Source organism: Pseudophryne corroboree, chromosome 3 (assembly GCF_028390025.1).
Source record: "Pseudophryne corroboree isolate aPseCor3 chromosome 3, aPseCor3.hap2, whole genome shotgun sequence".
In the NCBI taxonomy this organism is placed as follows: domain Eukaryota; kingdom Metazoa; phylum Chordata; class Amphibia; order Anura; family Myobatrachidae; genus Pseudophryne; species Pseudophryne corroboree.
Window position 1 is genome coordinate 387,962,367 of NC_086446.1, and position 22,880 is coordinate 387,985,246.

The window sequence follows — 22,880 nt, forward strand, 5'->3', positions numbered from 1 at the left end:
GCATAGAGATATTTTTCTGACTTTGACACATGTTGGACCTTTCTAGAATCGTGGTTTGATCACCATTATCAGGATCATCATACATGTCAGATGAAGGGTATTCTTCAGTCATGTTGTCTTCATTATGGTTAGGTTGAGATCTTAAATCCACCCGATTTCTTCTTACTTCCGTTCCATGCTCTGTACGTATAGTATAAGATCTTGGTGCTACTTGTGCTTGCACAATACCTTTCTGCACCCAAATACCTTTCTCGTGATCTCTGAGACGGACTTGGTCACCCGATTTTAGATCAGATAAGCTTTTTGCTCGCCTGTCATGGAACAGTTTCTGTTTCGCCTGTTGACGTTCCTTACTCAGTCTGACCAATGCTGAGTTATGTGTATTAAGCAGTTCATCATGTATCGGGAGATTTGCTCTAATCCTCCTTCCCATCAGCATTTGTGCAGGAGAAAGTCCATTCTGTAAAGGTGTACTGCGGTAGATTAAAAGACTTTTGTAGAAATCTTCTTTACCTTCTTGAGCTTTTTTCATGAGACTCTTTACAGTTTTTACTGAACTTTCCACCAACCCATTTGAGCGTGGATAGTGGGGACTTGATGTAGTATGGACAAATTCCCACTCATCAGCAAATTGTCTAAATTCAGCACTGGAAAACTGAGGACCATTGTCAGTCAACACTTCCATAGGAACACCATGCCTTGCAAAGATTGACTTCATGCAATTGATTACGGCTTTACTAGTAGTTGTATGTAGTGTCTTCACCTCAGGGTAGTTAGAGTAATAATCAGTCACGACAATGTACGTTTTACCATTACAATCAAACAAATCTGCGCCAACTTTCTGGTACGGTCTCTCTGGCACTGCGTGAGGACTCAGTGGCTCGACTTGTTTTGGTCTATACGTAAGACATAATTCATATGTAGCTGTAGTCTGTGCTATGTCTTGGTTCATTCTTGGCCAATACATAACTTCACGCGCTCTCCGCTTACATTTTTCTTCTCCTAAGTGGCCTTCATGTATCTTGCACAGCATAGTTTTTCTTAGTCGTGCAGGTATTACAAACCTATTGCCTTTGTAAATAATACCATCGACAACTGTAAGGTCACTGCAGTACATCTAATAATCATGGATAGACAGCGGGCACGCATGTTTTTCTGCTGGCCATCCTTTCAGAATGATATCTTTCAACACTTTCATTGTGTCATCTGTCTCAGTTTCTTTCCTAATCTGTTCTTGTCTTGCAAGAGACACTGGTAGAGAAGCTACGATCAAATTAACATAGGCTTCTATCTCTTCATCCATCAGACTTTTGGAACCTTCACTTTTGTCCACAGCACGAGAAAGTGCATCAGCAATGTACATGTATTTGCCGGGACAGTACAGCAAGTGTACATCATATTTCTGTAGTCTGACAAGCATTCGTTGAATTCTCATGGGACAGTCATGTAATGATTTAGTCATGATAACTACCAATGGCTTGTGGTCAGTTTCCACTGTAAATGTTTGACCATACACAAACTGATGAAATCGCTCACATGCATATGTGATCGCTAGAAGTTATTTTCTATCTGAGCATACCTGGGAGTAAATTTACTAAGGTGGGAGATTTTTAGAACTGGTGATGTTGCCCATAGCAACCAATCAGATTATATCTATTATCTGCTAGAAGCAGCTGGATAAATGATTAGTAGAATCTGATTGGTTGCCATGGGCAACATCACCAGTTCTAAAAATTTCCCACCTTAGTAAATTTACCCCCTTGTTTCAGCACTTGTCAGTGCTCTTGATGCATAGATTACTGGTTGCCATGTATCCTCATGTTCTTGTAACAGTACTGAGCCTAGGCCAAATTGCGAAGCATCTGCTGAAATTCTTATTCTTTTCGCAGGATCAAAGAATTTTAGCACTGGTTGCTCTGTAATGATCTGTTTCAAGTTTTGCCAACTTTCTTCTTGTTCATGCGACCACATTCACTCGTTATCTTTGTCCAACAACCATCTAAGAGAGGCTGTTCGTTCAGAGAGTTGAGAAATAAACTTTCCTAAGTAAGTAATCATTCCCAGGAATCTTCTGACGTCGTCTTTGTTGTTAGGACGTTCCATGTTCACGATGGCTGATATTTTCTTTGGGTCTGATTTTACACCTTGATCCGAGACCACGTCGCCAATAAAGGTAAGTGTATTCACGCCAAATTCACATTTGTCCTTGTTTAGCTTTAGATTCACTTTCTTGACAAGTTCCATTACTTGTCTCAATCTAGAATCATGTTCTTCCTTTGTAGATCCCCAGACAATAATGTCATCCATCATTGTTTCAACACCTGGAATATGTTCAAAAATCATGTGTATCTTTTTGTGATATACTTCTGGAGCAGACAATATTCCATATGGTAGTCGAAGAAATCTGTATCGACCTTCTGGTGTATTAAATGTACAAAGCTTTGAGCTGGCCTCATCTAGCTTCATTTGCCAGAATCCTGAAGATGCGTCCAATTTACTGAACCATTTTGCTCCCGCAAATTGCGTCATGATTTAATCTCTGGTTGGTAGTTTGAAATGTTCTCATTTAATAGCTTTGTTTAAATCTCTGGGGTCTAGACATATTCTGAGTTGTCCATTTTTCTTTTCAACAATTACTAAGGAGCTTACCCATTCAGTAGGCTCATCAACTTTCTGTATCACACCCAAGGCTTCCATGTGATTTAACTCTTGTTTCAGTTTTTCTCTCAGCGCAAACGGCACTTTTCTACAGGGGTGTATCACTGAAGAAACTTGCGTGTCTATATTTATTTTATGCTCTCCAGGCAAACAACCTAGACCTTCAAACAAGTCTCTGTATTCTGTAAACATCGATTTGCAGTCATTTTCTACTTGTGATTTCACCATAAAAACTTTCTTTAGCAAGCTTAGTTTCTCACAGGAACTTAATCATAGAATCGGTTGCACATTTTTATCCACAATCAGTAGAGATGTTTTAAACTGTTGTCCCTTATATTTCAGTGTCACTAAGCATGTACCTTTTACAGGAATTTCCTCCCCAGTGTATCCTGTAACTTTTACTTTGACCGGATGAATTTTAGGTTTTACTCTAAAAGTCTTATAGTCTTGAAACGATATTAAATTCACCTGCGCGCCAGTATCAAGCTTAAAGGGAATGACAATCTCGTTCACAGTTAAAGGGACAATCCATTCTTTCTTATCTGCACTGCAAAGTTCAATGCAATCCACAAAGAATTCCTCTGTTTGTTTAACAGCATGCACATTGGTTGTTTCACTTTACATTTTACAGCATTTGGCAAAGTGATTAAGTCTACCACATTTCATTCAGGTTTTACCATAAGCAGGGTACATTTTAGGATTGTAAGCATTTCCACATCTACTACACATTTCCTTGTTAGACTGTGGTTTAGACTGCTTCATTCTTGAGAATGGAGGTTTGTTTGGCTCTGTTTTCTGTACTACATGTACATCAGCTTCCTTGTGTAACTTTTTGGCTTGAAATCTAGTTATTTCTGCAGATCTGCACATAGTCACTGCCTTATCTAATGTTAGGTCTTGCTCTCTCAGCAGTCTCTCTCTGAGTCCATTATCAGATATTCCACAGACAATACGATCTCTAATCAGTGAATCCTTTAAATCACCAAACTCACAGGTTTTACTGAGTGATTGCAGCTCTGTAACATACTGATCAAATCCATCTACAGACTTCTGATCACATGTGAAAAACTTATATCTTTCATATGTCACATTTTTCCTTGGCACAAAGTAATCTTCAAACTTTTGCATTATAGAAGATAGCACCATATTCTGCCCCTCATCAAACTGAAAACTATTATGAATGTCCAGCACATCCTCTCCTATCACATGGAGGAAAATGGATGCCTTAGTTTTGTCAGCCTCTGTATCAGCTCCACATGCAGCAAGATCTATATTAAACCTTTGCTTAAATCTTTTCCAGTTTTCAGACAAGTTACCAGACATCAGCATGCCGGTTGGAGGAGCTGCTTTATCCATGGTTACTCACTGTTTGAAGAGGCTTTGCAGACACTGAGTATCACAGCCTTACAGACTTCTGCAAGATTCTTTCACACTCAGAGCACTAGCAGTCCAAGTTAAACTTCTTCTGACACCATGTTTTGTTCATATGTTTGTAAATCCAGTCATCAGGACACAGAGACATGTGAGTTCACTGCTGTGCTGTTTTAGTCTATCACCAACTCCAGGCACACTGGACCACCCACTTCCCAGCATCCCCCTGGTCCTAGGGACCATCACTGAAGATTCAGACTTACACATATTAGTAAGGGAGTGTCTACAAATATTAAGCATTCTAATCCACTAACTGTTATGAGCCACGGCTGTGGCTCATTCCTGTTTTGCAGTTTTGTTCTGTATTTCATGTTATACTTCTGTTTATGTTCCCCGTGGGTGTCATGGGGTGCTCGGAGCTCACCCTTAAGGAGGGGATACTGTTATGAACCACAGGTAGTGGTTCATTCCTATTTTATGTTTATAAAGTTGTCTTGCATGCCAGGATTTCCCGTTGCTCTGTTTTAGAATACTCTTGTCTGCTGCCGCTGGTGAGTCTGTGTAATTGCAGCTTGTTCCCATGTGTTCAGCCTCACCTGGCTGCTAATTGCATCTTGTCAGTTTAGAGTCATGCAACAGGGCAGCTGCATGGGATTATTAATTAGGCCTCTCTGTTATATGCTGGCTGTTTGCAATTCACAGATGCTGGTGATATTCCTTGGTTTGCAGTCTGCTTGAAGTTTGAGCTGGTTCCTGTCAGTCCCTGTGTTGATTCCTGTGTCAGTCCCTGTGTCGATTCCTGTGTCTGATCCCGTATCCTGCTGTGAGGCGTTCCTGCCCTGAGTTCCAGTGGCTTTGCCTGTCCCTGGTCAAGTCTTCTGGCTTCCTGGTGTCCACCGGTCTGTCGTTTGGGATTCTGCCTGTCCTCCAGTTCTGAGAGTCAGTGTCGGCAGCATTAGAAGTTCCTGTCCGTTTGCCAGTATTCGTACCGGTTCCGTGAGTAGCGGCTCTCCCGCGTCCGTTGGCCTAGGCCGCTGTATTCCATTATTGTTTCTGTCCCTGGTGTTTTGCAGAGGGTTCTGCTTGTGCTGTCACTGCCGGTACACAAAGGTATTGTGTCGGCGTGTGATCAGCATTTCCTTTGTTGTTCTTTTCCTTTGGCGGTTTCTCCGCACATACTTTAGGTTTTTAGTTAGCTTGTAGCCCCTGGCCTGTTTGCTTAGTTAGAGGTCCTCTTGTTATCATTCTGCCTCGGATTTCCCTTTGTCTCTCATTAAGACCGGGGGGCACCGGAGTTGGGCAGACATAATCCGCCCTTCAAACGTGGCTGCCAAGGGCTCAAGAAACCATAGTCTCGCAAGGGATTTCCGATAGCACGGGTGAGACAACAGAGTTAGGGCGCCAGGGGCTATTCCCTTTCCATTCCCCTTTCCCAGCGTTACGTCCTGGTGCTCTGGACTCACTTCATGAACATCTCCCTTGTTCTGAGCACCAGGAACCTAACACTAACATCACAGTCACATGATGACTTAGAAGCTGCTGGAAGGAACCAGCTGCACCTGGCTGAGGGACCTGTTAGGGGAGAGTGGCAGTTGGAGCAGCCATCTTAGGTGAGATGATGGAGAGGGGAGTGGGGACGCAGCTCCTCCCTTAGAGATGAGCAGTGAGCAGCCCACGGAGAAGCAGGCTCTCCCCTCCGCAGTGAGCAGGCATCCGGCAGCTTCCGTAGGGGACAGTAAAACAAAAGTAACCTTAGGTGCAGCAATTTCTACAGGACTGGTGAGCAGTGTACGGGAAAAAGGTCTGTAGAAAACCAACAAACACAACCCTACATCACATTTATGAATTACAGCTGCAACAATAATTAACTTCTCAGCCTTAAGGTGGGTACACACTGATAGATATATCTGCCGATCAATTGATCGGCAGATATATCTATGGATGGATTTGGCAGTGTGCATTCACACTGCTGATCCATCGCGGACTGACGTCATGAACTGGGCGGACGTGTTCACACGCCCGCCCAGTGCAGCTGTCAGTCACCGCCGGCTGCCGCAGCATGTGTACGGGCGGCCGGCTGGTCGGTAGATATATTGGCCGTCGGCTGTGCTGCGGGGCCGATGTGATGTGTCTGAACGACGGAGTTCACAGACATATCGCTCGTACACAGTGGCCAAAGGACCCGTGATATATCGTCCGTTCAATAGAATGGCCAATATATCGGCCAGTGTGTACCCACCTTTAGATGACAGTGAGAACTATAATTAATAGGTACAGAGATGTTGGCTGACCCAGGCACATAGGATGAGAGACCCCCGCATTGCCTTACAGATTGGATGCTGCAGCCAGGAGCAGCGTTGACATTTTGAGCTGCGTAAGTACTATACAACAGTAGTTTAAATTAGCAGCCACTTTCTCCAAATAGACAACTCATCCAAGGACACACAGCTTCTAAATGAAGGGGGCAGAGCTTACATCCAATGGGATATCCTTTAGCTGGCTATTGTTAGACATACCATTGACATTATTCTGAGATTAATTGGAAAACAAAGTTACTAAAGGTTATTGATGATATACAGCCAAGGAAAAATTTACACATTGTAAAGTTACTGAAAAGAGAGAATTATAAAACCCACACAGGACCAGCTACAGTCTCAGTTCATGGTCCCCAACGGTTAAGTTCTCCTTAAGGGCCCCTTACACTAGTACGATTTTACACGATTTCATACAATTCCGATATATCCGTCTGATATATTGTATGAAATTGTGTACAATCGTATGTGTTTTAGATTGTATCAAATCTGTTGCGTGTCCCCGTGGCTGTCGGATAGGATCCCCTAGGTCGTTGGTGCTGCACTAATGATATATCGGAATTGGATGAAATCGGATGAAAAAAGTGTGTTTTTTGTAACATAGTAACATAGTAATATAGTATCTAAGGTTGAAAAAAGACAATTGTCCATCGGATTCAACCTATTTGTGGTCTCCTATGCACGATTATTTTGTATACAATTTTGACTGAAGTTGCTGACTGCCGTTCCGATTAACCCCTCTTTTTTATAATAACCATAGTGCGTGACTATGCCCCGTAACCCTGGATATCCTTATTCATTGGGAATTTATCTAACCCATTCTTAAAGGTGTTGACTGAGTTGGCCATTACAACTCCCTCAGGCAGGGAATTCCAAACACGTATCGTCCTTACCGTAAAAAAGCCTTTACGCCGTATTGTGTGGAATCTCCTCTCCTCTAACCTGAGCGAGTGTCCACGAGTTCTCTGTGTTGATCTAACCAAAAACAGGTCCTGCACAAGATCTGTATATTGTCCCCTTATATATTTGTAAATGTTGATCATGTCCCCTCTTAATCTCCTCTTTTCCAGTGTAAACATGCCTAGTCTTGCAAGCCTTTCCTCGTATTCCAGCGTTTCCATACCCTTAATTAGTTTGGTCGCCCGCCTTTGAACCTTTTCTAGCTCCAGGATATCCTTTTTGTAGTAAGGTGCCCAGAATTGTACACAGTATTCAAGGTGTGGCCTCACAAGTGATTTATATAACGGGAGTATAATACTCTCGTCCCTAGCATCAATTCCCCATTTTATGCATGCTAATATCTTATTAGCCTTCTTTGCTGCAGTCCTACTTTGGGTACTACTGCTTAGTTTGCTATCTATGAGGACACCTAAGTCCTTTTCCAGTACAGAATCCCCTAATTTTACCCCATTTAGTAGGTAGGTGTAATTTTTGTTCTTGTTACCACAGTGCATTACCTTACACTTGTCTGTATTGAAGCGCATTCTCCATTTCGCTGCCCAAGCTTCTAATTTTACAAACTCATTCTGAAGTGACTCAGCATCCCCCTCCGCATTTATAACTTTACACAATTTGGTATCATCTGCAAAAATTGACACCATGCTCTCTAGACCTTCTGTTAGGTCGTTAATGAAAATATTGAACAATAGCGGTCCTAATACTGAGCCTTGCGGCACACCACTTAGCACTTCAGTCCAAGTTGAAAAAGATCCATTAACCACAACGCGCTGCTCCCTATTATCTAACCAGTTTTTGACCCAAGTGCATATTGTGCTTCCTAGCCCTGATTCTTGTAGCTTGTAGATAAGTCTCATGTGTGGTACAGTATCGAACGCTTTGGCAAAATCTAAAAAGATTACATCCACCTCTTTACCCTGATCTAGGTTTGCGCTTACTGTTTCATAAAAGCCAAGTAAGTTGGTTTGACAGGATCTGTCCTTCATAAACCCATGTTGGTTCCTTTTAATGACCTTATTGACTTCAAGGAACTTCTGAATACTATCTCTTAGAATACCTTCCAATACTTTCCCCACTATAGATGTAAGACTAACTGGTCTATAATTACCTGGTTCAGCTTTACTTCCCTTTTTGAATATAGGCACTACTTCCGCTATACGCCAGTCTTTGGGAACCATACCTGATATTACTGAATCCTTAAAGATCAAAAATAGCGGTTTTGCGAGTTCAGAATGAAGCTCCTTTAGAACCCTTGGGTGAATCCATCGGGACCTGGTGACTTATTAATCTTTAAATGTTTTAATCGGTCACAGACTACTTCCTCGCTTAAATAAGTACCTATCAGTGGGATATTCTCATTATTAAGATTATATGTTAGTCCCTGAATTGGGTCCTCTCTAGTAAATACTGTTGAAAAAAACTAATTTAGTGTGTCCGCTATGTCATTATCATTTTTGCTTAAGACTCCCAACTTGTCTTTTAAAGGGCCTATACTCTCCTTCTTTAATCTCTTGCTATTAATGTATTTAAAGAATGTTTTGGGATTCGCTTTGCTTTCCTTTGCTACTAGTTTTTCAGTTTCTACTTTAGCCGCTCTTATTTCCTTTTTGCCTTTTTGGTACATTCCTTATAGTGCTGAAATGACTCTGCTTCCCCGTCAGATTTGTATTTTTTAAATGCTCGCCTTTTCTTGCCCATAAATTCCTTAATCTTTTTGTTAAGCCACATCGGTTTATGATTTTTATTCCTTTTTTTGCTGCTCGTAGGAATAAATTTGAGTGTATTTTTAGCTAGCAGGAATTTTAGTACCTCCCATTTCTCCGTAGTATTTTTTCCTAAAAACAAACCTTCCCATTCAATATCCCTGAAAAATACCCTCATCTTATCAAAATTTGCTTTGCTAAAGTTTAGAGTCCTAGTTGAGCCAGTATAGGGCTGTTTATGGAAACTGATATTGAATGTGACCATATTGTGGTCGCTGTTTCCTATGGGTTCCCCTACTATAATACCTGATACCAAATCCCCATTGTTTGTTAATACCAGGTCTAAGATTGCATTGTACCTAGTTGGTTCCTCAATTAGTTGAACTAAGTAGTTATCATTCATTAAGTGTGTTTAAAAACATATTGCCCCTAGCAGTATCGCATGAATCGTTTTTCCAGTTGATCTCTGGATAGTTAAAATCTCCCTTCACTACTATGTCTCCTACTCCTGCTGCTCTTTCAATTTGCTTTAGTAACAATTCCTCATCAGATGCGTTGATACCAGGCGGCCTATAGCATACACCCAATACTAACTTTTTTATTCCTTTTTCCCTGCATGCAATTTCTACCCATAATGTCTCGACAGTGTCTACAGTCCCCTCCTGAATATCTTCCCGTATACAGGTTTTAAAAACGGCTTTACGTAAAGACACACCCCTCCACCCTTTTTATTTAGTCTGTCTCTCCTAAACAGTGTATAGCCCTCTAGATTGACTGTCCAATCATGAGATTCGTCCCACCAAGTTTCAGTAATGCCTATAATATCATACTGTTTGCTTGCTGCAAGTATTTCTAGTTCACCCTTTTTACCAGTAATGCTTCTGGCGTTTACATACATACAACTAAGATAAGTATTTTCCCTTGCGTTAGGGACATCTTTCACCTTATGTAGCAATGATGACCTGTAATCGTCATTGGTTAGTGCTTTGGTAAAATCTCTTTTAGTACCCATGTTAGTAACCTTATCGCCTGCTCTTACCCTCCCCCCAACTTCTCCCCCATTTCGTTTACTACCGCCATCCCCACTATTCTCACTGCATGACCCGTATTTTCTAGCTAAACCCTTCCCCCAGGCTCCTAGTTTAAAATCTCCTCCAACCTTCTAACCATCCTTCCCCCCAGCACCGCTGCCCCCTCCTCAGTCAGGTGCAATCCGTCACGACAAAAGAGATGGCGCCTGACTGAGAAGTCCGCCCAGTGTTCCAGGAACACAAACCCCTCTTTCCTGCACCAATCCCTAAGCCACACATTTACCTCCCTAATCTCCCTCTGCCTCCCTGGACTAGCGCGTGGCACGGGTAATAATTCGGAGAATATTACCTTAGATGTCCTTGCCTTCAGTTTCTTTCCTAAGTCCCTATAGTCTTTCTTAAGGACATCCCACCTTCCGCTAACTTTGTCATTGGTGCCAACGTGCACCAAGACCGCCGGGTCTTTCCCAGCCCCTCCCAACAATCTATCTACCCGGTCCGCGATGTGCCGTACCCGAGCACCCGGGAGACAACAGACTGTACGGCGATCACGGTCCCGGTAGCAGATTGCCCTATCTGCCTTCCTGATGATAGAATCCCCTACCACCACCATCTGACTAGGTACCTCACTATCTTTTATCCCAACCGCGCCAGAGGGACCGCTCCTCTGGATGCTAGAGGGAGCAGTCTCCTTCGGCACCGTCATTTCTTCACTATCATCCTCCGATTCCTCGTCCAGTCGGGCAAATTTGTTCGGGTTTGATAGTTCGGAGATGTCGAGCCTCCCCCTCTTTTTCTTCCTTCTAACTGTGACCCAGCTGGCTACCTGATCATCATCCTCTTCTACCAGTGACCCCTTCCGCAACTCCTCCACAGTTCTGTCTAAACTTCGCACGAAATTGTGAATCTCCCTCAGTCGCGTAACGGGCAACCGTTCGCACACACCTCGTGCAGATGTAATCACACTGGGCCAGTAGCTCCAGGTGTGCATACATCTTGCACGACATGCACTGAGTGAGGTCCCCAATCACAGCCCCTCCCATATTGTTTGTAAGGTCTAACTCCCTGTTACTCTCAAAGAAAAAGCAGCAAAAATAAAAAGTAGAAGACAAACAATCTCACTTATACAATAATTAAGCTGGCTTATACTTATCTATCTTTGTGCGGTTCTTGGTCCTTCACTTTTATGCAGCTGTAGTACTCTCTCCTGCGGCACCTATACTCCACTTAGCAGTTGCAGTTGTTCCAGCTCACTGCACCTCCTTTTCACTCGGGTTCCAGCTCCTGCTAAAAAAAAAATGCCCCTCACACACGCACAATCACAGCCCCTCTGCTACTCCAAGTAAGAGACCCTCTCACTCACTCACAAGGTCAGCCCCTTGCAGCCTCACCAGAAGTTTAATGGTACTGCAAATATGTGTGTTCCTGATTGTGTATTATAAAACTCACCTTTTTCTGTATTCTAACTCACCTTTTGCTGTTACCAACTCACACTTACAAATCCAAGCAGCACTTTAAAATACAAGCCCTTACAAAGAGCAAGCTCCAAAGAGTCTAATAACTGATTATATAGGCTCAGCCAGCTGCTTTAGTCAGCCCCTCCTCCTCCTGATTACTCACACCTGATTCAACCCCCTCCCTCTGGCTTTTCAATTCACACTTTTTTCCCCTCCAAAAACCCCCCGCAGTACAGATACAAACACAAAAAAACAGTATAGATACAAACAATCAGATTCAGATTAACTTTCTCTCACAATATTACTATCCCTATATGGATAGACAGAGAATAATCAGAACTCACCTTTTGCTGTTACCAACTCACACTTACAAATCCAAGCAGCACTTTAAAATACAAGCCCTTACAAAGAGCAAGCTCCAAAGAGTCTAATAACTGATTATATAGGCTCAGCCAGCTGCTTTAGTCAGCCCCTCCTCCTCCTGATTACTCACACCTGATTCAACCCCCTCCCTCTGGCTTTTCAATTCACACTTTTTTTCCCTCCAAAACCCCCCCCCCCAGTACAGATACAAACACAAAAAAACAGTATAGATACAAACAATCAGATTCAGATTAACTTTCTCTCACAATATTACTATCCCTATATGGATAGACAGAGAATAATCAGAACTCACCTTTTGCTGTTACCAACTCACACTTACAAATCCAAGCAGCACTTTAAAATACAAGCCCTTACAAAGAGCAAGCTCCAAAGAGTCTAATAACTGATTATATAGGCTCAGCCAGCTGCTTTAGTCAGCCCCTCCTCCTCCTGATTACTCACACCTGATTCAACCCCCTCCCTCTGGCTTTTCACCTCACACTTTTTTTCCCTCCAAAAAAAAACCCAGTACAGATACAAACACAAAAAAATAGTATAGATACAAACAATCAGATTCAGATTAACTTTCTCTCACAATATTACTATCCCTATATGGATAGACAGAGAATAATCAGAACTCACCTTTTGCTGTTACCAACTCACACTTACAAATCCAAGCAGCACTTTAAAATACAAGCCCTTACAAAGAGCAAGCTCCAAAGAGTCTAATCACTGATTATATAGGCTCAGCCATCTGCTTTAGTCAGCCCCTCCTCCTCCTGAGTACTCAAACCTGATTCAACCCCCTCCCTCTGGCTTTTCACCTCACACTTTTTTTCCCTCCAAAAAAAAAACCAGTACAGATACAAACACAAAAAAAACAGTATAGATACAAAAAATCAGATTCAGATTAACTTTCTCTCACAATATTACTATCCCTATATGGATAGACAGAGAATAATCAGAACTCACCTTTTGCTGTTACCAACTCACACTTACAAATCCAGGAAGCACTTTAAAATACAAGCCCTTACAAAGAGCGTGTGATATATTGCATGCGATGTATCACAGGGAAGCTTGACTGGCATTCTCAGGACACTCCCAGCCCCCATAGCCCTCTATTCAGGCCATCAGATATATCTCATAGTACAATTGTATGCCGTACGATATATTGCATGCGATGTATAGCGGCTTCATCAATCGCATGCGATATGTCTTATGCAAAAATAGCACAAAAGTACCAAATCGTATGGAATCACTCCTGGGAAGGTCACGGTGGAGTTCAAGAGAAATTACATCTGACTTCAGCCTCAGACATATCGTTGTAGTGTATGGGGCCCTTTATTAGACTGAACAACTGTTTCAAGAGATAAACGTTAAGAAAAAGTGCATTATAAAGGATATAGGTTTATTGGGGCCCCAATTCAGAAATGTTTTAACTGTAATTATTTCTGGACTTGCAATATTGTGTGTTAAGTTGTCAAATGTTTAAATATATTCCTATGCTATGTAGATATGCATGCCTTAGTCTCAGTTATTATTGAATGTGATAATTTTCCCAGGTTCGCAGTAGAAAAAGAGCTTTATCAAAGTACCAGTTAAATAAATTCCTGCAAGAAATTGTAAAATTATTGTCTGTGTGTAACTTAACCTAAACTGCAGTGTATTTTCAGTTGCTGTTGAAATTTAGGTGCAGATGTATTAAACCTGGAGAAGTAATAAAGTGGAAGGTGATAACACACCAGCCAGTCAGCTCCTAACTGCCATGTTACAGGCTGTGTTTGAAAAATGACAGGAGCTGAGGGGAGATGTACTAAGCAGTGAAAAGGGTGGAGAAGTGAGCCAGTGGAGAAGTTACCCATGGCAACCAATCAGCATTCAAGTAACATTTATCATTTGCATACTATAACATTATACAGAGCTGCTGATTGGTTGCCAAGGGCAACTTCTGCACTGGCTCACTTCTCCACTCTTTTCACTGCTTAGTACATCTCCCCCTGAGTGACTGGTGCGTTATCACCTTCTACTTTATCACTTCTCCAAACTTAATACATCTGCCCAGTCTCATAGGTTTTTGTGATACTTACCTCAGCGGGTGTCACATGTTTATATAAAGATTAAATGCAATTTCCGGCACTAAAGGATCCAACATTATTTTTAACGGGTGCCTTCCAAATAAGACTGCCAGGGTCACTGAAAAAAGGTAGAATAGGTACTAATTACCTGGACCCTGCTCCTCATGCGGCATTTGCATATTATTGTATAGCCACTGCGCACAAAGATTCAACTGCTGCACATGAGTGTCCATCTTAGAATCAGGCCCTTTATTTATTACAATTTGGAAAGGAAGGAGAAAAAGACAAAAAAACCCTTTTGTTGGGAGCAGAGGCTCTCGTGACCAAGCCTACCTAGGTGAAACGTACGTCGAGTGGCGTCTTTTGTGACGTCACCGCGGCAACGCCCAGTCCGGAAGCGGACGGCCGCGTCTCTCACTGTCAGCGGGTGCACGCCTGGGGGATGCCTGGTCTACACTGGCCGCACACAGCGTGGTCGCGGTAGTATACTTTTGGATCACCAATACCAGACTATATATATTTTTTCTCCCCCACAAACAATTTACTCCCGTAGCGGCAATATACAGCTACAGCATTACTGTACAAAGTACTTACTGATTGTACCATCTCCTCGCCCATGCCCCTATGGACATCAATTATCAACATGCTATTTGCTATTTACTATAATTTATTTCTTTACTGCATGTTTTTTACCAACTTTAGCATTTGATTGTAAGATATTCCTATATGTTATGTCAGTTCCTAAGGTTTAAGCAATTTTTCTGTGAGCCAGCCCTGAGCTCCAAATCTATATTATGTGATTCATCTCTCTAAATATTCTCTAATGCTATGTTAGTCCCTAACAGAGGGTCATAAGGTTCAAGTAATTGTTTTGCGAGCCAGCCTTGAGCTCTAAAACCTATACTTTTTGACTCATTATTTTTGTTCCTTTATTCATGGAGCAAACAGCAGTGCACATTCTTTAATGCTTCCTTTGTTTTGCTCCTTTACTTATGGTGCAAATAATAGTGCACATTCTCCAGTGTTTTCATTGATTGTGTGCTTTACAATTCTGTGTGAGCCAGCCCTGAGCTCTTAATATACCTGTGTGCACTAAATTTGCTATATATACAACATAATTTTTTGAGAGTACTTTCTCTATATTATCACTTAGTAATCATTTGAGCGGTGTGTAGAGTCTTCTATGATCATTTATCTTCCCAATTTCTGAGACATATATATTCAACACCTCTCCATTATATGATTTCCTTTCCCTTCTCTATTTCCACTTATTTACCACACACTCTTCTCTGGAAATATCTTTCAGACTATTTTTTGGTCTTGATCTATGCAAAGTACAATAAGCAGAGTGTGACCTATCTTTCTCCTTCACTAACGGCCCATGGCCATACTACCCTGAATACGCCCGATCTTGTCCGATCTCGGAAGCTAAGCAGATATGGCCTGGTCAGTACTAGGAAGGGAAACCTCCTGAGAATACCAGGTGCAGTGGGCCTTTTTTAAGGAAAAGAGCTGCCACACACTCTCTTACTTGGAAAAACTATTTCAGACTAATATGGCACCGACCTATTAGAGTACAGAACTAGTGGTGGTCCCCTTCTTTTCTTTTCTCTCTTTTCCTTTCTTCTCCTCCATCTTTGGCCCACTGTCATACTACCCTGAATACGCCCGATCTTGTCCGATCTCGGAAGCTAAGCAGGCATGGCCTGGTCAGTATCAGGACGGGTAACTTCCTGAGAATACCAGGTACAGTGGGCCACTCTCCATCCAATACCCCTTAACCCTTCCCTTCCAAACCCCCCCTCCCTTTCTCTCCCTCCTTTCCCCTCCTCTCCCCCCCCCCACTGCCACCAAGGAAAGTTTAACTACTCTTCCCGCTCCATTACTATTACATCTTGAGTTCCTTTATATAAACCTTAGAAGTTCTGCCTCTATCTCCTACCAAAGATATCCATAATTTAGGCATGCACAGTGATTTCCTGGATACCTGGGACCTTAAGAAACCATTCGGTATCCTCTACCACCTCTTTGATATTTTCACCTATCCATTCATCTTATACCTCATTTGTTAAAAAGGTTAAATAAGATTTCTTATACACAGATAACATCTGACACAAGTCTCAATTTTTTGACCAAAAAAGTTTTTTTTATTTTTTTATTCAAGGATTGATTAAAGGTTAAGTTTTAATAATTCTCGCCACACATACTACTTCAAACATAACAAAAGAGTGCTCCCAACAAAAGGGTTTTTTGTCTTTTTCTCCTTCCTTTCCAAATTGTAGTTCACCTACAAAATTCCTGGGAGCACCGCCAATCATTAACAGTTTAAGAATTATTTGTCAACTGTTTAACTGTTTGTATATTGGTATTTCATTACTTAATTATCTTAGCATTTATAATAATTGTTCGACTAGTGCGGTTCCACACAAAATAACTCCCTTCATTTATTACTGCTGACTGCTTTAACTTTTTATGACATACATTCAGCTTTATTAGAGGTACCACTACTTAAATTTGAAGAATAAATTGGATCGACTTTATTGCAAATGGTTAACAGTATACATTACAATTTTCTATGAGTCAGCACTGAATAATCTGTACTACAATTTACAGACTTGAACTTTTTTTTACTTTTGGAGACTGTTTATTATTTTTAGGATTTCTCATTTATTCATTCTTTGAATGTTATAAGTTGTATGTTTTAATTATAGCTGTATGATGTACTATTTTAAAATGTCAAGTGTTTTTGAATGTTTCATTATTGGAAGTTGTATAATAAATATATTTGTATGTTAGGAAAACTTATTGTCAATAATGATTATATAAAGATACTATAGCAAAGTGAATTACTTACCATGTGTGTCTAGCAGGGTAACATAGCAACATAATTTCTGAGGTTGAAAAAAGACAATTTGTTCATCGAGTTCACCCTATTAGTGGTCTCCTGCACTGTATTATTTTCAGGACTAATGTTATCTGTTGTAAATGTTGGCTGTTATGTTTATTCATCTTTTTTTTAACTATAGTGTGTGATCTACCCACCATAACCCTGTATATCCTTATACATTAGCAATTTATCTAGCCCATTCTTAAAAGTAATGACCGAGTCCGCCGTTACTACTCTCTCAGTCAGGGAATTAAAAATACGTATTGTCCTTACTGTGAAGGATCCTTTCCATCTCTGTGTGCGAAATCTCTTCTCCTCTAACCTAAGCGGATGTCCACGTGTCCTCTGTGTTGATTTTACCAAAAACAAATCCCCCGCAAGCTCTGTGCATTGTCCCCTTATGTATTTGTAAATGTTAATCATGTCCACTCTTAATCTCCTCTTTTCCAGTGTAAACATGCCAAGCCTAGCAAGCCTTTCCTCCTATTCTAGCGCATCCAACCCCTTAATCAATTTGATCGCCCGTCTCTGAACCTTTTCTAGTTCCAGGATATCCTTTTTATGGTATGGTGCCCATAATTGTGTGCATTATTTGAGATGTGGCCTCACTAGTAATTTATATAATGGGAGTATAACACTCTCATCCCTTGCATCAAATCCCCGCTTTATGCATGCTAATACCTTGTTTGCATTATTTGCTGCATTCCTACTTTGGGTACTACTGCTAAGTTTTTTTTTATCTATGTGAATACCTAAATCCTTTTCCAATACAGAATCCCCTAGTTTTTCACCATTTAGTGTGTAGGCAGTATCCTATTCTTGCTCCCAAAGTGCATTACCTTACATTTGTCTATATTAAACCTCATTCTCCATTTTGCTGCCCATTCTGCCATTTTAAATAAGTTGTTCTGAAGAGTCTCAGCATCCCCCTCAAAATGTATAACCTTACACAGTTTGGCATCGTCTGCAAAAATTGACACCATGCCTCTAGATCATTTATCCTACCTCTAGCTAATTTATGAAAATGTTGAACAGTAATGGTCCAAGTACAGACCCTTGTGGCACCCCACTTAGTACTTCAGTCCATTTTTAAAAAGTTCCATTTACCACCACTCGCTGCTTCCCTTTATCCAACCAATTTCTAACCCAAGTGCATATTGTGCTCCCTAGCCCAAGTTCTCTTAATTTGTAGATAAGCCTCATGTAAGGTACTGTATCGAAAGCTTTAGCAAAGTCTAAAAAGATTACATCCACCTCTTTACCCTGATCTAGGTTCGCACTAACTGTTTCATAAAAGCCTATTACGTTAGTTTGACATGACAAATCCATGTTGGTTCCTATTAATAACCTTATTGGTTTCAAGGAACTCCTGTATTCTATCCCTTAAAATAACTTCCAGTACTTTACCCACTATAGATGTAAGACTTACTCGTCTATAATTACCAGGTTCAGATTTACTTCCCTTTTTAAATATTGGCACTACTTCCACTATACGCCAGTCTTTGGGGACAATGCCTGATGTAAGTGAGTCACTGAAAATCAAATATAGGGGTCTTGCTAATTCGGAGTGTAGATCTATGAGAACCCTTGGGTGAATTCCGTCAGGACCAGGTGATTTATTAATCTTAATTTCCTCACTTAAATAAGCTTTTAGCAGTGGGGCATTATCATTGCTGAGGTTATGCATTAATCTGCCATCTGGTCCTCTATTGTGAATACAGATGAGAAAAACTTGTTTCATTTTTCTGCTATGTCATTGTCATTTTTGATTAGGATGCCCAACTTGCCTTTTAAAAGGGGCCTATACCCTCCTTCTTTAATCTTTTGCTGTTGATGTATTTAGAAAACTTTTTGGGGTTTGATTTACTTTGCTTTGCTATTAGCATTTCCGTTTCTATTTTAGACGCTCTGATTTCTTTTTGGCATAATTTGTTAGAATCCTTATAGAACTGAAATGACTCCCCCTTCCCGTCTGATTTATACTTTTTGAAAGGACATTAGTTCCTTAATCTTATTGTTAAGACACATTGGTTTGTAATTATTACTCCTTCCTTTGTTGTCCTTGGGAATGAATTTACGAGTATTACTAGTGAGCAATGTTTTTAATACATCCCATTTCTCTGCAGTATTCTTGCCTAAAAACAAAATTCCCCAGTCAATGGGGGTCATTCTGAGTTGATCACTAGCTGCCGTTGTTCGCAGCGCAGCGATCAGGCTAAAAATCGGCATTTCTGCGCATGCGTATGTCTTGCAATGCACACGCACGACGTATGGGTACAAAGCCCGTTGTGTTTGTGCACAGGTTCTATTGAAGTTTTCAGTCGCACTGACGACCGCAAGAAGATTGACAGGAAGGGGGCGTTTCTGGGTGTAAACTGACCGTTTTCAGGGAGTGTTTGCAAAAACGCAGGCATGTCTGAAAAAATGCAGGCGTGGCTGGGCGTTCGCTGGGCGGGTGTATGACGTAAAATCCGGACACAAATAGGCTGAAGTGATCGCAAGCGCTGAGTAGGTTCAGAGCTACTCAGAAACTGCACAAACTGTTTTTGCAGAGCTCGACTGCACATGCGTTCGCACTTCTGCTAAGCTACAATACACTCCCCAGTGGGCGGCGGCATAGCATTTGCACGGCTGCTAAAACTAGCTAGTGAGCGATCAACTCAGAATGACCCCCTATGTCCCTTAGAGCTTTCTTCATCATGTCAAAATTGGCTTTGCTAAAGTTTAGAGTCTTAGTTTAGCCTATATAGGTCTGCTTGTGAAAACTGATATTGAATGTGACCATATTCTGGTCGCTGTTTCCCATGGGCTCCCTTACTATAATATTTTATATCAAATCCCCATTGTTTGTTAAGAACCAAGATTGCATTGTACCTAGTTGGTTCCACAGTTAGTTGAAGTAAGTAGTGATCATTTAGTGTGTTTAAAAACCTATTACCCTAGCAGTATCACATGAATCATTTGTCCAATGAATATCCAGATAGTTAAACTCACCCATTACTATTACATCTCCTACAAACAAAGGGAACTACCACAACTGCGCACTGCTAGGGATGATTCATAAAATTGCCAAAAAGTTTTTGGAACAATGTCTGTTTGGATAATGATGAGGGAGGTGTTGTTCAATCTTCTCCTTTCTCTTCCTTTTCTATTTCCAATAGATCTCCTTCAATTTCGCCAAATGTCCCTCAAAAACAGTGAGAAAGAGCAATATTTTGTAGTGTGTCTTAAATTTCAGGGGATTCTAGGTTGTATAGCTCAATAAGATGGTTCGTACCGTACTCACGTATAGTACGGAGAATTTCACACGTATAAAGGTTTCTTTATGGACCCAAGATTTCACCCAGCTGGATGGTTTGTTCTGTGTGTTCTTTCAAATTCTCACCAAATGGTGTCACAGCGTGGGAGATACCGGGGGAAAGAATGTCCCAATTAATGAATATATCACAATTGATTTTATCCAATTAATTATACTGGTAACCAGTGGGAATAAACTGGCGTACCGTACTCACACTCCAAAAATGTTTAGTACACCCATAAAGGTATCTTTTACAAGTAATCCAAACTTCAGACAGATTAAAACGGGTATAAGAGAGTAGAGGGTAAGCGTACCCCACTTACAATCTTCAATGATGTTTTCAAGCATGTAGCGGTTTCTTTTTCCAATCTCTTCCCATGAAGTAGACCTCCACTCCCAAGTACTTCCAATCTCGGTATAATGAGATATATATCAGGAGTGGAAGTTTGATAAAAAGTATTTTATTAAATGTAAACAGTAAAATAGCAGCAATAGGGCAAAAAGACTCCTAACAAAACGACCAGAAGATGTTTTGACACTATCAAACAAGAGATGAAATAGATCCGGATTATCTCACCTCAGTCAATAATGGTCTGGATAGTTTGTAAGTAGTAAATGGCCCTCACACCAACGCGTTTCGACCGGGAGGTCTTTTTCAAGGTGTGTTATGAGGGCAACTGTACTTCTACTTATACCCCAAAACAGGAAACAGTCATAATGTGGGAGTGGTCAGTCACAGTTAAAATCAATATATTAAAACACATGTTGCATTGTTAAAAACCTTCAGAATCTATAACTAATGGGTATCTGATATCATTAAGGGACGTTTCATGTAATAATAAATTTTATTCCTTATTGTATTTATATATATATTGTGCTGTGCGTTCCACCTGTCCGTGGTGGAACGCACCATTTCCGCCGGAAATAAGCAGGGGAACAGGAGATGGCTCCCAGTATATTCCGCCGAATGATGGTCCGCGTCACGTGCTGCCGGAAGTGATGTGCGTTCCACTCGTTCACAGTGGAACGCACTCACTGGTGGATGGTCCGCGGCCTATGTTACCGGAAGTGCTGTGCGTTCCACTCGTCTTTAGTGGAACGCACTTCCTCCGGATGTGGCGGACATTCGTGAAGGGGGAGTGCAATGGGTGATGCGCACAGTAGTGTGCGTTCCACTCATTCTTAGTGGAACGCACAAAACCCGGAAATAGCGGGTCTCTCTCCATATCCGTGGGGATGGTCCGGTTTTAAGATTTGACGTGGGGAAAAAATAGTTTATACATGAGGAGTAAAATCTTATGAAAATATACTAAAAATGATATGATGGTTAAAATACATTAAACTTATGTGAAATTGAGGGTGAAATACAATATTTCCATATATTTTTATAAACTCCTATATAAGAATTTTTAGGGTAATGCAGGAGGGATTAGGTGAAGGGGAAACCTTCTATTAAGAGGGCCTCTCTTTCACAGGACCCATTAATAGTGTAAATAAAATCGATGTTAGCTGATATTTACATATATTCTATACATTCCTTTACTAGACCTAGTTGGATGGTACCAGAGGGATTGGGAAAGGAAAATCTACTGTAGGGAGGACTTCTTTTTTACTAGGTTTTCACAGGAACCATTTAATTTCAAAGTCCATATTCATTCCTTTCGGTTGTAGGGTTCCCAAATTAAAAATCGACCTCATCTCTGTCCTTGCCAATCTCTCCTCGATGTCCGTACTTCTCCAATTTTTTGGGGCTAACTGTATCCCACAAAATAGGGCAATCTCTGAGGGTTTGCACATATGGTCTTTCTTAAAGTGCATAGAGATTCCATGAGTTTCCACCCCTTTCTTAATATTTCTGAGGTGTTCACTCATCCTTTCTTTTAGTTTCCGTGTGGTCCTGCCAACGTATTGCTTATTGCAAGTACATTGAACCAAGTACACCACATTTTTACTATCACAAGTGATAAAGTCCTTGATCTCGAAGTTTTTTTTATTCGATGTGGAGGTGTACTGGGTAATGGTAGAATTTTTACTCTTGCAGTTTTTACACATTTGACACATACCGCATCTATAAAATCCTTTTGAACGAATGGTTCTGAGATTTTTTGGTCCTTCTACTACACTTTTGACAACCTTTTTTCTAATATTGTCTGCTTTCCGGTAGACAAAATGTGGTTTTTCTGTAAGATATTCTTTTACAATAGGGTCGTGAAGTAGAAGGCTCCAGTTCTTCTTAATAATTTGTTCCACCTCCTTATACTGACTGTTAAATTTAGTTATGAACATAATCTTATTCTCTTCTTTCTTCTTGTTGTCCTTTTTTATTGTTGGTTTCAACATCACGTTTCTATCGATGGTTATATACTCCTGATATGGTTCCTCTAGTCGTGTCCTACCGTAACCTTTTCCTTCCAACTGTTTCATCAGACTGTTTCCTTGTTCTTTATAGTCATCCAATTTAGAACAGTTTCTCCGTAGTCGATGAAACTGGCTTTTTGGAACTGAGGTGAGCCAGTTAGGATGATGGTTACTGGAAGAAGGGATATAGGAGTTGCAATCTGTGGGTTTGATATATGTACGTGTGTTCAGTTGGTTATCTTCAATAAATATTAGTAAGTCTAGGAAGTGGACGGATTCTTGACTGATGTCAAATGTTAATTGAATATTCTTACTGTTATGGTTGAGATGTTCGCAGAAGGTACTCAGGCTCTCTGAATCCCCTTTCCAGATAAACAGAACGTCGTCAATATATCTTTTCCATAGCACCA

The 22,880-nt window shown here is 40.9% G+C and overlaps 2 pseudogenes; both read left to right on the forward strand.

Annotated features, from left to right (window-relative positions):
* Window positions 1-15,304: 15,304 nt before the first annotated feature.
* LOC134896129 (5S ribosomal RNA) lies at window positions 15,305-15,422 on the forward strand (annotated as a pseudogene).
* Window positions 15,423-15,567: 145 nt separating this feature from the next.
* On the forward strand, window positions 15,568-15,685 carry LOC134896782 (5S ribosomal RNA; annotated as a pseudogene).
* Window positions 15,686-22,880: the final 7,195 nt, after the last annotated feature.